This window comes from Bos indicus x Bos taurus, chromosome 18, assembly GCF_003369695.1.
Source record: "Bos indicus x Bos taurus breed Angus x Brahman F1 hybrid chromosome 18, Bos_hybrid_MaternalHap_v2.0, whole genome shotgun sequence".
NCBI classification, from domain to species: domain Eukaryota; kingdom Metazoa; phylum Chordata; class Mammalia; order Artiodactyla; family Bovidae; genus Bos; species Bos indicus x Bos taurus.
The window spans coordinates 34534505-34553426 of NC_040093.1; positions in this window are offsets into that span (position 1 = coordinate 34534505).

The window sequence follows — 18922 nt, forward strand, 5'->3', positions numbered from 1 at the left end:
GTCTCCTCGACTCTGTGAAACCACTATGCTCTTCTTTGAAAATTTCCATCCTAGTATGGAAATTGGAATGAGTTTCTAGGAAGAAAACTAGGGCCATAGCGGAGTCCACCTTCATTTCTCTTCTCTCAGAGGTAACATTTCTGTGCTGCCTGCTATCCAACATCTGAAGATAACTCTTACATGTATGGTATCTGGTCTTCTACTTGTTAAGAGTAGGAAGGTGTAATGCACTGAATTATGCCTGCCCAAAATGCATACATTAAAGCTGTGATCCCCAGTGCCTTAGAATGTGACTGTATTGGAGATAAGACCTTTAAAGATGTGACTGAGATAAAATGAGACCATACAAGTGGACCTTAATTTATTACAATTGGTGGTCTTATACAAAGAGATAATTAGGACACAGATGCACATAGACCAGGGGACAACCATGTGAGGAATCAGTAAGAAGATGGCTGTCTCCAGATCAAGGAGAGAGACCCCAGAAGAAAGCAAACTTGGCTACACTTGGATCTTGGACATGGATACTGCACTTCTGCACTTTGATCTTGGAGTTCTAGTCTCCAGAACTGTGAGAAATACATTTCTGTTATTTAAGCCACAGCGTCTGTGGTATTTTGTTATGGTAGTCCCAGTAAACTCATGCAGGTCAAGTCAGATTTTCATTACTTCATCCTTTCCAACAGAAGAGTGCCTTAATAACATTATAAATTGCCCAGTATCATTTAAATTATATCTTAAAAATCAAGTATTCCACATATCACCTAGATGCCATTTAGATAGAAGATTTATTTGAGGAAACACAAGTGTTGTAACTGTTAAATTGGATATTGTGCAATCTTTTATTTGAATGATTCACAGTATCTTATTATACAACATAGTCTTGTTTCAGTAAATCAGTGAGAAAAAAAGCAAATGGCCTTTTCTTCCTCTAGCACTGAGTACTACAGCAACTGTTGTGCATTTTATAAATGAACACTTTTTCCATGAAAGGAAAAGGGGCAGCAATTTCCTGTATGTCCATTGACTCCTAAGGATGATGTAAGTTATGGTTATAGATTATTAACTTTTAAATACACATGACACGGTATTTTTCACAGTGCCCGCCTCTACTAGATGATGGAAATGATCAAGTGAGCTTCTTAAATGGACTAGTAAATGAAAGAACTAAGAGTCTTACCAATTAACCTTCCTGTTTCTGTGAGCTCTTGGTGTTTTTCCACATTAAAGGGGATAGTTTCATCATTTTGGGTAAGGTCGCTGTTCTTTTCCCATATGAGCATGCCCAGTGGGATATTTAGAAATTTTTGTTTGTTTATGCTAAGAATGATCAAAACTTATTTTAACAAATGCTTTTGTAAGCCTGCGCAAATTAACCAATGAATACAAGATTTTCTTAAGAATGAGTATACTACCCAAACCACTTTATAGATTTAATGCAATCCCCATCAAGGTACCAATGGTATTCTTCACAGAGCTAGAACAAATAATTTCACAATTTGTATGGAAATACAAAAAACCTCGAATAGCCAAAGCTATCTTGAGAAAGAAGAAGGGAACTGGAGGAATTAACCTACCTGACTTCAGGCTCTATTACAAAGCCACAGTTATCAAGACAGTATGGTACTGGCACAAAGACAGAAATATTGATCAATGGAACAAAATAGAAAGCCCAGAGATAAATCCACACACATATGGACACCTTATCTTTGACAAAGGAGGCAAGAATATACAATGGATTAAAGACAATCTCTTTAACAAGTGGTGCTGGGAAAACTGGTCAACCACTTATAAAAGAATGAAACTAGAACACTTTCTAACACCATACACAAATATAAACTCAAAATGGATTAAAGATCTCAATGTAAGACCAGAAACTATAAAACTCCTAGAGGAGAACATAGGCAAAACACTCTCCGACATACATCACAGCAGGATCCTCTATGACCCACCTCCCAGAATATTGGAAATAAAAGCAAAAATAAACAAATGGGACCTAATTAAACTTAAAAGCTCCTGCACAACAAAGGAAACTATTAGCAAGGTGAAAAGGCAGCCTTCAGAATGGGAGAAAATAATAGCAAATGAAGCAACTGACAAACAACTAATCTCAAAAATATACAAGCAACTCCTACAGCTCAACTCCAGAAAAATAAATGACCCAATCAAAAAATGGGCCAAAGAACTAAGTAGACATTTCTCTAAAGAAGACATACAGATGGCTAACAAACACATGAAAAGTTGCTCAACATCACTCATTATCAGAGAAATGTAAATCAAAACCACTATGAGGTACCATTTCACACCAGTCAGAATGGCTGCAGTCCATAAGTCTACAAGCAATAAATGCTGGAGAGGGTGTGGAGAAAAGGGAACTCTCTTACACTGTTGGTGGGAATGCAAACTAGTACAGCCACTATGGAGAACAGTGTGGAGATTCCTTAAAAAACTGGAAATAGAACTGCCTTATGATCCAGCAATCCCACTGCTGGACATACACACTGAGGAAACCAGAAGGGAAAGAGACACGTGTACCCCAGTGTTCATTGCAGCATTGTTTATAATAGCCAGGACATGGAAGCAACCTAGATGCCCATCAGCAGATGAATGGATAAGAAAGCAGTGGTACATATACACAATGGAGTATTACTCAGCCATTAAAAAGAATACATTTGAATCAGTTCTGATGAGGTAGATGAAACTGGAACCTATTATACAGAGTGAAGTAAGACAGAAAGAAAAACACCAATACAGTATACTAACACATATATATGGAATTTAGAAAGATGGTAACAATAACCCTGTGTATGAGACAGCAAAAGAGACACTGATGTATAGATCAGTCTTATGGACTCTGTGGGAGAGGGAGAGGGTGGGGAGACTTGGGAGAATGGCACTGAAACATGTATAATATCATGTATGAAACGAGTCGCCAGTCCAGGTTCGATGCACGATACTGGATGCTTGGGGCTGGTGCACTGGGACGACCCAGAGGGAGGGTATGGGGAGGGAGGAGGGAGGATGGTTCAGGATGGGGAGCACGGGTATATCTGTGGCAGATTCATTTTGATGTTTGGCAAAACTAATACAACATTGTAAAGTTTAAAAATAAAATTAAAAAAAAAACTGTGTACTTTGAAATATTTTTTGTTTTGCTTTATAATATATGAGGGAAACCTTGGCAGATGGCTATTGCAGACATGAGCTACACATACATGCCCACTGTTTATCTTAATATTCCTGAATAGATTATTGGTTGGTGTTTGATTTAGTCGCTAAGTTGTGTCTGACTCTTTCGACCCTGTGGACTGTAGCCTGCCAGGCTCCTCTGTCCATGGAATTCTCCAGGCAAGAATACTGAAGTGGGTTGCCATTTCCTTCTCCAGGGGATCTTCCCAACCCAAGGATTGAACTTCAGTTTCCTGCACTGCAGACAGATTCTTTACCAACTGAGCTATTAGGTGAAACCTATTTTATCATAGTTGAATTGTGAATTTGTAAGACATTAAAGAATTTTAGAGAGTTTTCTACTCATAGAGTAACATTAATAGTAAATACCGTGTTACCTGGACTGTTAAGACACTTTTAACGAAAGCTTTGCTTTGGAAATACATATGTTGTACTCAAGCTGAATCAGATTTAGCTTTTGTTTAACAGATGGACAAGTTCTTTCTTTTTTTTTATTTACTTTTTATTTTTTAATTTTATTTTATTTTTAAACTTTATAATATTGTATTGGTTTTGCCAAATATTGAAATGAATCTGCCACAGGTATACATGTGTTCCCCATCCTGAACCCTCCTCCCTCCTCCCTCCCCATACCATCCCTCTGGGTCGTCCCAGTGCACCAGCCCCAAGCATCCAGTATCGTGCATCGAACCTGGACTGGCGACTCATTTCATACATGATAGTATACATGTTTCAATGCCATTTTCCCAAATCATCTCACCCTCTCCCTCTCTGGTAACAATAACCCTGTATACGAGACAGCAAAAGAGACACTGATGTATAGGACAAGTTCTTTCAAAATGTTAATCCTAGCTCAGAATTCTCACTGACTGCTGTCATCTCAAGTCTTCTTTGATTCCTTGAAGAATACATGTGCCTAAACTTAGCATTTATCTGACTCTGCAAGGAGTGAAATGGATTTCAGGAAAATTTAATTAATGATGTTTTTAAAGGAGAAGATAAATTTATCATCATCAATGCACAGATTTTTCTGATGGCAAAATCACTGGCTACAAACATGACATTTTCACAATGTCAGTGAGCCTATAGAGAGGCCTAAATAGACTTCCCATGAATGAGGGCACTGGGACAAGTCCTGAATGCCCCCAGATGACATAAGCTACACTCAAATAACCTTGATGCCCCATGAATTACAAAGGGTTGAATAGAGTTAGCAATGCATTCATTAAGACAAACTCATAAAATATTAGAATATGTTGAATCATGATATAAGGGAATGTGTTAAGATTAAATGAGTAGACATAATAATGCCATGTCTCCCTGTCCAGAACACCATAATAGAATGCTTCACAAACATTTAATGAATGAGTCTTCACTTTCTTCAAGTAGTAAATGGAAATTAAATCAACACCAGCTTGTAAGTAGATGGTGGTGGTTGATGGTAGCTTAATTACTCAGTTGTTACCAGTTCTTTGTGACCACATGGACTATAGCCCTCCAGGCTCCTCTGTCCATGAGATTTTCCAGGCAGGAATACTGGATAGTTTGTGTCAATACCAAACATTCCAATAACTAACTGAATGATCTTTGACATAATAGTGAACTTCATGTCATGAGCTTATTTTTTTATCTATAATTTTTTTTTTGTTTTCATTCAAAATACTAGTTTTTCAAGAAAATATTATATGTTCAGTAAAATGAGCTGAGAGAACTCTAGTTAATGTATTGCCCATTTGGAGAGTCACCAAAATCACTAAAGCCCTCATAAATATCCTGATGGTAAAGACAGATATTGCATGTTAGGTAAAATTTTTCAAAACTTATTTAACAAAGAATCCATTTTTATCTACTTCTATAATATCTATTACTGATCCATTAAATGCAGCACAAAGAGGAACAATTTGCCAAGACTCTTTCCAGATTTATTCTGAGATACTCTATTTCCCACATGATTCAGTATGTTACAAGACTCCATTGGATGGTCAATAAATGAAAGAAATTGTTTCCTTCCCAATCTTCACTGGTGAATATTCCTTAGTAGCTTTGCAAAATTGTTGGTTTTTAGACTTTGAGCTCCATTCTTCAGAAAACCCAGGCCAAAAATTAAAAATATTCTCAAAATTGCTCATAGAACCAAGTGTAAAATGCAAAACTATAAAACTCCTAGAAGACAATACAGGAGAAACTCTCCTTTGGTCTAGAGATGAGTTTTTAGACACAACAGCAAAGGTGATGAAGGAAATAATAAGTTGAATGTCATTACATATTTTTAATTGTTATGAAAGAAATATTGTCAAAGGATTAAAATACATACCATGGACTGGAAGAAAATATTTGCAAAAGACATATTTGATAAAAGACCTGTTATCCTGAATATACACATTACTCTTAAAACTTAATCATAAGAAAATAATTCAGTTTTAAAATGAGCAAAATATCTGAATCTCACCATAGAAGATATACACATGACAAATAGACGTATGAAAAGATGCTCAACATTATATGTAGTTAGAGAATTTCAAAGTAAAAGACAAACTAGATACTACTACACACATGTTGCTAAAATTAAAAACGTTGACAGCACTAAATGCTGACAAGGACATGGAACAACATGAATTCTCATTCATTACTGGTAGTAATACAAAATGGCATAGCCACTTGGGAAGCGAGTCGGTAGTTCTTGGAGAACTAAATATCTTACCATAGTATCCAGCAGTCACACCCCTTAAACTTTGATGAATGAATTGAAAACTATATCCACACAAAAGCTGTACATAGATGTTTGTAGCAGTTTTATTCATAATCGCCAAAATTTAAAGGAAACTAAGATGTCCTTCAATAGGTTAATGGATAAAATCAGGCAAGATCAGTTCAGTCGCTCAACCGTGTCCAACTCTTTGTGACCCCATGAATTGCATCACGCCAGGCCTCCCTGTCCATCACCAACAACAGGAGTTCACCCAGACTCATGTCCATAGAGTCGGTGATGCCACACAGCCATCTCATACTCTGTTGTCCCCTTCTCCTCCTGCTTCCAATCCCTCCCAGCATCAGAGTCTTTTCCAATGAGTCAACTCTTCGTGTGAAGTGGCCAAAATATTGGAGTGTCAGCTTTAGCATCAGTCCTTCCAGTGAACACCCATGACTGATCTCCTTTAGGATGGGCTGGTTGGATCTCCTTGCAGTCCAAGGGACTCTCAAGAGTCTTCTCCAACACCACAGTTCAAAAGCATCAATTCTTTGGTGCTCAGCTTTCTTCACAGTCCAACTTTCACATCCATACATGACTACTGGAAAAACCATAGCCTTGACTAGACGGACGTTTGTTGGTAAAGTGATGTCTCTGCTTTTGAATATGCTATCTAGGTTGGTCATAACTCTCCTTCCAAGGAGTAAGCGTCTTTTAATTTTGTGGCTACAGTCACCATCTGCAGTGATTTTGGAGCCCAAAAACATAAAGTCTGACACTGTTTCCACTGTTTCCCCATCTATTTCCCATGAAGTGATGGGACCAGATGCCATGATCTTCTTTTTCTGAAGGTTGAGCTTTAAGCCAACTTTTTCACTCTCCTTTCACTTTCATCAAGAGGCTTTTGAGTTCCTCTTCACTTTCTGCCATAAGGGTTGTGTCATCTGCAAATCTGAGGTTATTGGTATTTCTCCTGGTAATCTTGATTCCAGCTTGTGCTTCTTCCAGCCTAGCGTGTCTCATGATGTACTCTGAATAAAAGTTAAATAAGCAGGGTGACAATATACAGCCTTGATGTACTCCTTTTCCTATTTGGAACCAATCTGTTGCTCCATGTCCAGTTCTAACTGTTGCTTCCTGACCTGCATATAGGTTTCTCAACAGGTAGGTTAGGTGGTCTGGTAATCTCATCTCTTTCAGAATTTTCCACAAATTATTGTGATCCACACAATCAAGGGCTTTGGCATAGTCAATAAAGCAGAAATAGATGTTTTTCTGGAACTCTCTTCCTTTTTCGATGATCCAGCAGATGTTGGTAATTTGATCTCTGGTTCCTCTGCCTTTTCTAAAACCAGCTTGAACATCTGGAAGTTCATGGTTCATGTATTGCTGAAGCCTGGCTTGGAGAATTTTGAGCATTACTTTACTAGCATGTGAGATGAGTGCAATTGTGTGGTAGTTTGAGCCTTCTTTGGCATTGCCTTTCTTTGGGATTGGAATGAAAACTTACCTTTTCCAGTCCTGTGGCCACTGCTGAGTTTTCCAAATTTGCTGGCATATTGAGTGCAGCACTTTCACAGCATCATCTTTCAGGATTTGAAATAGCTCAACTAGAATTCCATCACCTCCACTAGCTTTGTTCCTAGTGATGCTTTCTAAGGCCCACTTGACTTCACATTCCAGGATGTCTGGCTCTAGGTCAGTGATCACACCATCGTGATTATCTGGGTCATGAAGATCTTTTTTGTACAGTTCTGTGTATTCTTACCACCTCTTCTTAATATCTTCTACTTCTGTTAGGTACATACAATTTCTGTCCTTTATCGAGCCTATCTTTGCATGAAATGTTCCCTTGGTATCTCTAATTTTCTTGAAGAGATCTCTAGTCTTTCCCATTCTGTTGTTCCTCTATTTCTTTGCATTGATCACTGAGGAAGGCTTTCTTATCTCTTCTTCCTATTCTTTGGAACTCTTCATTCAGATGTTTATATCTTTCCTTTTTTCCTTTGCTTGTCACTTCATTTCTTTTCATAGCTATTTGTAAGGCCTCCCCAGACAGCCATTTTGCTTTTTTGCATTTCTTTTCCATGGCGATGATCTTGATCCCTGTACAATGTCACGAACTTCCATCCATAGTTCGTCAGGCACTCTATCAGACCTAGTCCCTTAAATCTATTTCTCACTTCCACTGTTTAATCATAAGGAATTTGATTTAGGTCATATTTGAATGGTCTAGTGGTTTCTCTACTTTCTAAAATTTAAGTCTGAATTTGGCAAAAAGGAGTTCATGATCTGAGCCACAGTCAGCTCCCGGTCTTGTTTTTGCTGACTGTATAGTGCTTCTCCATCTTTGGCTGCAAAGAATATAATCAATCTGATTTTGGTGTTGACCATCTGGTGATGTCCATGTGTAGAGTCTTCTCTTGTGTTGTTGGAAGAGGGTGTTTGCTATGACCACTGCGTTATCTTGGCAAAACTCTGTTAGCCTTTGCCCTGCTTCATCCTGTATTCCAAGGCCAAATTTGCCTGTACCCCAGGTGTTTCTTGACTTCCTACTTTTGCATTCCAGTCCCCTATAATGAAAAGGACATCTTTTTTGGGTGTTAGTTCTAAAAGGTCTTGTAGGTCTTCATAGAACTGTTCAACTTCAGCTTCTTCAGCGTTACTGATTGGGGGATAGACTTGGATTACTGTGATATTGAATGGTTTGCCTTGGAAACAAACAGAGATCATTCTGTCATTTTTGAGATTGCATCCAAGTACTGTGTTTTGGACTCTTTGGTGACCATGATGGCTATCCATTTCTTCTGAGGGATTCCTGCCCGCAGTAGTAGATATAGTGGTCATCTGAGTTAAATTCACCCATTCCAATCCATTCTAGTTTGCTGATTCCTAAAATGTCAATGTTCACTCTTGCCATCTCATGTCTGACCACTTCCAGTTTGCCTTGAATCATGGACCTAACATTCCAGGTTCCTATGCAATATTGCTCTTTACAGCATCGGACCTTGCTTCTATCACCAGTCACATCCACAACTGGGTATTGTTTTTGTTTTGGCTCCATCCTTCATTCTTTCTGGAGTTGTTTCTCCACTGATCTCCAGTAGCATATTGGGCACCTACCGATCTGGGGAGTTCCTCTTTCAGTATCCTATCATTTTGCCTTTTCATACTGTTCATGGGGTTCTCAAGGCAAGAATATGGAAGTGGTTTGCCATTCCCTTCTCCAATGGACCACACTCTGTCAGACCTCTCCACCATGACCCGCCTGTCTTGGGTGGCCCCACATAACATGGCTTAGTTTCATTGAGTTAGACCAGGCTGTGGTCCATGTGATTAGATTGACTAGTTTTCTGTGATTATGGTTTGTGTGTCTGCCCTCTAATGCCTCTAACAACACCTTCCGTCTTACCTGGGTTTCTCTTAACTTGGACGTGTGGTATCAAAAAATATGGTACATCCAGACAATGTAACATTATTCATTACTAAGAAGAAAAGAAATGAAAATACAAAGAGGAATCTTAGATCGAATTACTCAGTGAAAAAGCTAACCTGAAAAGACTACATACTGTTAAATTCAAACTACATTACATTCTAGAAAAGGTAAAACTATGGAGACAGTGAAAAGATTAGTAATTCTCATTGTATTGAGGGAGCAAAGGATGAATAGGTGGTCTATAGGGGATATTTAAGGCTGTGCAAACTATTCTGTCTTAAGTGGTAATGGTAGACACCTGCTCTTATACATTTGTCAAAACCCATAGAATGTAAAACACACAGTGAAGTCTAATGTAAACTATAGACTTTTGGTGATAATGATGTGTGAGTGTTGGTTCATCAATGGTAACGTGCATTCCATTCTTACCTAGGATGTGGACGGTGAGATTACGAGGGGAGAGAGCGTATGAGAACTCTGTAGCTATATGTTTTTCATGGTATGAATATACCACCATTTATTTATCTATTTTATTCTCTTGATAGACTTCAAGGTTGTTTCCTGATCAGGGCTACTTCGAATACTGCTGCCATAAAAATTCTTGTATATGTCTCTGTGGTACATATGTAGGCATTTCTGTTGTGTTATATATATATGAGTTATTTTGCTGGATCTTATGATATGCTTGGTTTAACAGCTAATCTCAAACATCTCTAAAGAGCTTTTTCCAGTATGAGTGTTTACTTCTCCTTCTTCTTGAACACTTGGAGTTACCATATGATTTCAACCATGCTAGTGGTTTGTAATGTATTTTGTTGTGGTTTTTATTTTAATTTCTCTGACTAGTGGCATTAAGCAACTTTTCACATATTTGCTGAACATTTGGGTGTACAGTTTTTTGTAAAATTTCTATTCAAGGACTTACCAATTTTTTCTCTTCCCCACCTTCCTTTCTCCCTTCCTTTTTCCCTCCTCCTTTGTCTTTTTTCCCCCACAGTTGGATTGTGTATCTGTTTATTATGCATTTGTGAGAGTTCCAAATGTACTCTACATATGATGAATCCTTTGCCAAATATATGTTTTGTAAAGATGTTTTTGATATAAGTTGAAATTTTTATTTTTAATGTAGTTCACTAAAGGAAATTTTTGTTTTATGGTTACTACATTATGTATGTTAGCAATTTTTTCCTTCCCAAGTCATAAAATAATTATGCTATATGTAGCATTCTAGAATCTTCATTGTTCAACCTTTCATATTTAGATTTATAAACAATCTGGGGCCTATTTTGTTTATGATGTGTGGTAAGAGTATAAATTCATTTTTTTCACTATGAATATACAAGAGCATGTATATTATTTATTTAAAAGATATGCAATTTTTTTGTGCCCCGGCTGATATATTTGTCATAAATTATTCTACTTTACTTGTGTGAGTCTGCTTCTGACCTGTCTATGCTGTTAGATTAAAAATATATATATTTTTTAGTTTTAAGAGCAGTTTTAGGTGTAAGCATGTTATTCCATTTTTTTAATTGATTTTTGGCTGAGCTGAAATCTTCATTGCTGAGCGTGGGCTTTGTCTAGTTGCAGCGAGCAGGGTCTACTCTTCATTGCAGTGCGTGGACTCTCACTGTGGTGGCTTCTCTTGCTGCGAGGCACAGGCTCTGGGCACGTGGGCTTCAGCAGGTGCAGCTCATGGACTCCAGAGCACAGGCTCAGTAGTTGTGCTGAACAGGCTTAGTTGCTCTGTGGCATGTGGGATCCTCCTAGAACAGATACTGAATCCATGTCCCCTGCATTGGCAGGCAGAGTCTCACCCACTGGACCATCAGGGAAGCCCCTCCATTTTTTGTTCATCTCACTTTGGACCAATTTGACACCACTCATTCTTTAGTGTTCTTTATATTAATATCTTGTAGTTCAAGACATTCAATTATGTTGTTTCTTTAGAAGATCTTGATGTTGTTAGCAATTTTATTCAATATAGAATATAAAAAAAACAAAAATAAAAGGTCAAAATGAAACAAAATTCTTGTTGAGCATTTATTTTTAATAAAATACATTTATTAGGTCCTCTTTTCTCTCTCATTTACTGTGTGAAGGTCTTGCATATCTCACGTCTATTTACCCTTTATATTTGGTGTTATTTGGATATAATTTTAAAAATGTTACCTTTCATTTTTCCATTTGTTTTCTAAGGGTTTTAGTGCCTGTGTACATGAATGAAATGTTTTGTTGTTCAGTCGCTCAGTTATGTCTGCCTCTTTGTGACTCCATGGACTGCATGCCAAGCTTCCCTGTCCTCCACCATCTCCTGGAGCTTGCTCAAACTCATGTCTATTGAGTTGGTGATGTCATCCAACCATCTCATCCTCTATTGTCCCCTTCTCCTTCTGCCTTCAGTCCTTCTCAGCATACAGGTCTTTTCCAGTGAGTCGGGTCTTTTCCAGTGAGTCGGCTTTTCCAGTGACCATTTTGCATCAGATGGTCAAAGTATTGGAGCTTCAGCCTCAGCATCAGTCCCTCCAGTGAATATTCAAGATTGATTTCCTTTAGGATTGACAGGCTGGATCCCCTTGCAGCCCAAGGGACTCTCAAGAGGAGTCTTGTCCAATACCACAGTTTAAAAGCATCAATTCTTTGGTGCTTAGCCTTCTTTATGGTACAACTCTCACATCCATACATGACTACTGGAAAAACCATAGCTTTGACTAGATGGACCTCTGTTGGCAAAGTAATGCCTCTGCTTTTCAATATGCTGTCTAGGTTTGTCATAGCTTTTCTTCCAAGGAGCAAGCCTCTTTTAATTTCATGGCTGCAGTCACCATCTGCAGTGATTTTGGAGCCAAAGAAAATAAACTCTGTCACTGTTTCTGTCATTTCCCCATCTATTTGCCATGAGGTGATGGGATGGGATGTCATGATCTTAGTTTCTTGAGTCTTGAGTTTTTAGCCAGCTTTTTCATTCTCATCTTTCACTGTCATCAAGAGGTACTTTAGTTCCTCTTGGCTTTCTGCCTTAAGGGTGGTGTCATCTGCATATCTGAGGTTGTTGGTATTTCTCCCAGCAATCTTGATTCCAGCTTGTGCTTCATCCAGCCTGGCATTTCACATGATGTAGTCTGCATATAAGTTAAATAAGCAGGGTGACAATATAGTCTTGGCATACTCCTTTCCTGGTTTTGAATATAGTCCTGCATATACTTTACAGTGCCTAAATTCACACATGGATGTTAACATATGTTCTATGATCTTAGACTTTTTATATAAACAATCATAGAAATTTTAATTTCTCTCTTTCAAATTTTTATATACATGTAATATTTTCCTTTACTTTTCTTGTGTATTATATTGGTTAGATCCTGTCTAATAACTGTGGTGTTGGAGAAGACTCTTGAGAGTCATTTGGACTGCAAGGAGATCCAACCAGTCCTTCCTAAAGGAAATCAGTCCTGAATATTCATTGGAAGGACTGATGCTGAAACTGAAACTCCAATACTTTGGCCACCTGATGTGAAGAACTGACTCATTTGAAAAGACCCTAATGCTGGGAAAGATTGAAGGCAGGAGGAGAAGGGGATGACAGAGGATGAGATTGTTGGATGGCATCACTGACTCAGTAGATACGAGCTTGAGTTGGTGATGGACATGGAGGCCTGGTGTGTTGCAGTACATGGGGTTGCAAAGTGTTGGACATGACTGAGCGACTGAACTGAACAAGACACCAGAGACTGGGTAGTTTTTAAACAGTATATATTTTTTTCTCACAGTTTCAGAGGCTGAAAGTCTGTAATCTGGGGGGCCAGCATGATCAGGTGAAAATTCTCTTTCAGCTTGCAGACTTCTCTTTGTATCTTCAGATGGTGGAACAAGCTAGCTAGCTCTGTGGAATCTCTTTTTACAAGGGCATTTCACCCATTCCTAAGGGCTCCATGCTAATGATCTAATCACCCTCCAAATGCACCCCTTACTATTACCATCACTTTTGAATATGAATTGTGAGGAAACACATTTATACCATAGCAATCTTCTAATGTCATTATCATTAAACAGAAGTAGTAATAGTGAAACATTTTTTCTGATTCCTAATCTTCAGAAAAAGTTTTTAATAATTTACCACAAAGTACAATTTATCTGAAAGTATTTGTGGAATTTCTTTACCAGATTAAATGCTCTAATTTCTAGTTCATAGAATTTATTTCGTAAATCCATGGTGATTATTCTAAAATGCTTTTTTCAACTGTTATAATAATTCAGTTCAGTTCAGTTCAGTCACTCAGTCATGTCCGACTCTTTGCGACCCCATGAATTACAGCACGCCAGCCTCCCTGTCCATCACCAACTCCTGGAGTTTACCCAAACTCATGTCCATCGAGTCAGTGATGCCATCTAGCCATCTCATCTTCTGTTGTCCCCTTCTCCTCCTCCCCCCATCCCTCCCAGCATCAGGGTCTTTTCCAATGAGTCAACTCTTCAATTGAGGTGGCCAAAGTATTGGAGTTTTGGCCTCAGCATCAGTCCTTCCAATGAACACCCAGGACTGATCTTTAGAATGGACTGGTTGGATCTCCTTGCAGTCCAAGGGACTCTCAAGAGTCTTCTCCAACACCACACTCCAAAAGCATCAATTCTTCTGTGCTCAGCTTTCTTCACAGTCCAACTCTCACATCCATACATGACCACTGGAAAAACCATAGCCTTGACTAGAGGGACCTTTGGTGGCAAAGTAATGTCTCTGCTTTTGAATATGCTATCTAGTTTGGTCCTAAGTTTCCTTCCAAGGAGTAAGCATCTTTTAATTTCATGGCTGCAGTCACCATCTGCAGTGATTTTGGAGCCCCCCCAAAATAGTCTGACACTGTTTCTACTGTTTCCCTATCTATTTCCCATGAATTAATGGGACCAGATGCCATGATCTTTGTTTTCTGAATGTTGAGCTTTAAGCCAACTTTTTTGCTCTCCTCTTTCACTTTCATCAAGAGGCTTTTTAGTTATAATAATTATACCTCCTTTATTCCTTAGTGTGGTGAATTGTCTTTATTGAACTTTACATGTGAACAGCAAGCATTTGGAATTAATCTTTGCTTGAATGTGATGTATTATCTTGTTTAAATAATGTAGTGTTCATTTTAAATATTTTATTAAGATATTTTCATTTACATGCATGCAAGTTTGCCTTGCCAGTTTCCATTCTCAAAATGTTTTTGGTCTTAGTATCAAGTTCATATATAATAAACTCATAAAAGAGTTAGGGAGTGTTCCTTCATATCCTATTTTGTATATAATTTTGTGTAAGTGCTGACATTTATTCTATTGGAATAACTCACATAATTCACAAGCAATGCTGGGCCTGAAGTTTTATTTTTAGGAAAAGTTTTACTTAAATGTATCAGTTTAATAGATATAAACTTGTCAGGTTTTCTACTTCTTCTTTTGTCCATTTGGTGTTTTTGTTTTTGAAAAAAAAATTGTCCATTTCACCTAAATTTTCTAATGAACTGTTCATAATAATTATAATAATTGTTAATAAAACTTACTATAATTACTGCCTGTACGATTTTTGTTATTTTCTCATTCATAATACCAGTTATTTGTGCTTTTTTTCTATACCACTAATTTCAGTCCAACTTTTGTAGATTTTCACTTTTACACATATGTTCTTCACTTCATTGGGTCTTGCTCTTATTTTCATCATTTCTTTCCATCGAAAATACATTTAGTAGCCATTCAGATTCATATCATGATTTCTTTTGTGTCCCAAGGTTTTTTAGAATTCTATTGCTAATTAACTAATATTTGAGCGGTTTGAATGTACCATTTTGTTGTAGATATGTAAATGTAACCCACTGGTTTAGGATGTTAAATTATGCATAATTTTAATCCTTTAATAGTCCTTCAGATTCAGCTTATGGTCTATCATCTGGTCAATTTTGATTATATACACACACACACACACACACACACACATATATATATATACTTGAAAAGTTTGTTCATTTGCAGTTATTCTTTGCAGGATTCTAGATATATCAGTTTTGTTAACTTTATTAATCATTCTGCCAAACTATTTTATGTTCTTTAAATTTTTATCTGATTATTCTGTTGAAGCTTCATAGACATCTATTTCCCTAAGACTGTAGATTTTTCTGTTTTTCTTGTTAGCTTAGCAAGGATTTGTTTTAATATGTTTTAAATTATGGTCTTAGACAAACATAATTTAGGATTATTATATATGTCTAAAGGTTGATCTTATTAACTTCTTGAAATGCCCCTCTGTGTATCCTGTAATACTACCTATCTTAAGACGATCTAATGTTAGTTATGCTACCTAGGTTTTCATTAGTGTCTGCATTACATATCTTTTTTCAATTAGGGTCAAACTCTGTATTCTTATATTAAAATGTTGTTTCTGTAAACAATAAATCATTGGATATTTATTTATCCAGCCTACCAGCCATTGTCTTTTTTATGGAGAATTTATTCTACATGTATTTAGTGTAATTATTGGAGAAGGCAATGGCACCCCACTCCAGTACTCTTGCCTGGAAAATCCCATGGACCGGGGAGCCTGGTAGGCGGTAGTCCATGGGGTCACACAGAGTCGGACACGACTGAATGACTTCACTTTCACTTTTCACTTTCATGCATTGGAGAAGGAAATGGCAACCCACTCCAGTGTTCTTGCCTGGAGAATCCCAGGGACGGGGGAGCCTGGTGGGCTGCCGTCTCTGGGGTTGTGCAGAGTCGGACACGACTGAAGTGACTTAGCAGCAGCAGCAGTGTAATTATTATTTTGGTTAAATCATTACTATTTCTTTATTTAACCAACTTATTTATTTTTTGATTCTTTCATTCCTTTGGATTCATCTATTCCTTTTCTATTATTTAATTTCCCATTTAGAATGTCAGTTATATACTTTTTCCCAATTTTTTCCTATTGTGGTGAAAAACACACATAACCTAAAATCTACCAACTTAATCATTTTTTTATTTTCAGTTTTATTAATCTGTAATTGACATACAACACTGTCTAAGTTTAAGGTGTACAACGTAATGATTTGAGTTACATATATCATGAAATAATCACAGTAACTTTAGTCAATATTCATCATCTTGTATAGATAAAAAATAAAAAAAAAAACTTTTTTTTTCTTTATGATAAGAACTTTTAAGATTTACTCTTTCAACAACTGACATATATAATATCACAGTATTAATTATTTTTATCATGTTGTACATCACATCCCTGGTACTTCTTTATCTTATAATTGGAAGTTTGTGACTACCTTCATTCAGTTCTCCCTGTCCCCCACCTCCACTTTGGTAACCACAAATCTGATCTGTGTGAGTTTGGTTTTTAAGTATAATTGCCCTACTATCCTATGTTAGTTCTTAGTGTCTAGCATAGCAATTCAGTATTTCACCATAATAAGCCTAGTTATCATATGTCATCATTTAAAGATACAGAATTATTATTGACTATATTCCCCATGCTGTACATTTCATAGCTGTGACCCATTTATTTTGTAAATGAAAGTTTGTACGTCTTAATCTTCCATACCTTCTTCTCTCCTCCCTCCCACCCTTTCCCTCTTTCAACTCCCTATTTTTTCCTTATATATATATATATATATTGCTCTGTTTCTGTTTTGTTATGTTCATTTGTCTTGATTTTTAATTTCCATATGTAAATATAGTCATACAGTATTTGTCTTTCTCTTTGAAATAAGTGACTTATTTCACTTAACATAATACCCTCTAGGACCATCCGTTGTGTTGCAAATAACAATATTTCATTCTTTTTTCATGGCAGGGTAATTGGGTGATCTATGATGGACAGTTATTTTGCTTCCATATCTTGGTTCTTGGCTATTGTAAATAATACTGTAATGAACAGAGGGGTGCATGTATCTTTTTGAGTTAGTGTTTTCATATTCTTTGGAAACATATCCAGGGATGGAATAGCTGGATCATAATGTACTTCTGTTTTTAAACTTTTTGCGGAACTTCCATACTGCTTTCCGTATTGACTACACCAATTTACATTCCCATGAACAGTGCACAGGGATTCTTTTTTCTCCACATCCTCACTGATACTTGCTATTTTTCTTTTATCATTTGATAATAGTCCTAACAGGTGAGGTGACATCTCATTGTGGTTTTAACTTACATTTTCCTGATTATTACGGAAGTGGAACATCTTTCCATGTGCCTGTTGATCATCTTATCTTCTTTGGAAAAATGTCTGTTGAAGTCCTTTGCCCATTTTTGAAACCATATTTTTTCTCTGTTTATTTGATGTTGAGTTGTGTTATATTCATCCCTTATCAGATGTTTATTTTGCAAATGTGTTCTTCCATTCAGTAGGTGCTCTTCATTTCGTTGATAGTTTCCTTTGCTGTACAAAAGGTTTTAGTTTGATACAGCCCCATTTGTTTATCTCTGCTTTTGTTTCCCTTGCCTGAGTCCTCACAAAGAGTCAGACATGACTGAGTGACTTCACTTTCACCTTTTCTTGCACTTTCCCTTGCCTAAGGCGATCTATCCAAAAAACATTGCTCTGACCATCATCAAAGTGCACACTGCATATATTTTCATCTAGGAGTTTCATGACTTTGGATCTCACATTTAAATCTTTAATTCATTTGAACTTATTTTGTATATGGTGCAAGAAAGTAATCCATTTTGATTCTTTTGCATGCAGCTGTCCAGTTTTCTCAACATCACATATTGAAGAAACTGTCTTTTCCTCATTGTATATTCTTGCCTCCTTTACTGTAGATTAATTGACCATATAAATGTGGGTTCATTTCTGGACTCTTTATTCCATTGATCTACCTGTGTTTTTGTGTCAGTACTATTTTAGTTACTGTAGCTTTGTAGTATAGTTTGAAATCAAAGCGACTTGATATCGCTAATGTTTTTCTTTCTCAAAATCTTTTTGGCTATTCAGTGTCTTTTGTGTTTCCATACAAGTTTTAAAATTATTTATTCTGGTTCTCTGAAAAATGCCATTGATATTTCATTAGGGATTGCATTGAATCTGTAGATTGCCTTAGGCAGCATGGTCGTTTTAACAATGTTAATTCTTCCAATCCATCTGTAAAACGTATCTTTGTTTACCTTATCAAAATATCCGTAAGCATTATCTATGTTGTAGCATTTGCCATGATATCCTTTCTTTTTAAGGTTGAATGATAATATATGCAAATACTACATTTTAATTACCCATTCATCCATTGGTATATCCCAAATTACTTCCATATTTTAGCTATTGTGAATATTGGTGATATGAACATGTATGTACAAATATTTCTTTGGGATCCTGCTTTCATTTCTTCCAGATATTTTGTCACTGTTCAGTTGCTGAGTCATGTCCTACTCTTTAAGACCCATGGACAGCAACACAGCAGGCCCTTCACTATGACCTGGTGTTTGGGCAAATTCATGTCTATTGAGTCAGTGATGCTATCTAATCATCTCACCCTCTGCCTCTCCCTTTTCCTTTTGCCTTCACACTTTCCCAGCATCAGAGTCTTTTCCAATGAGTAGACTATTTTGGGTATATACTCATGCTATAGGCTGAGTGTTTGTACTTTCTAAAAATC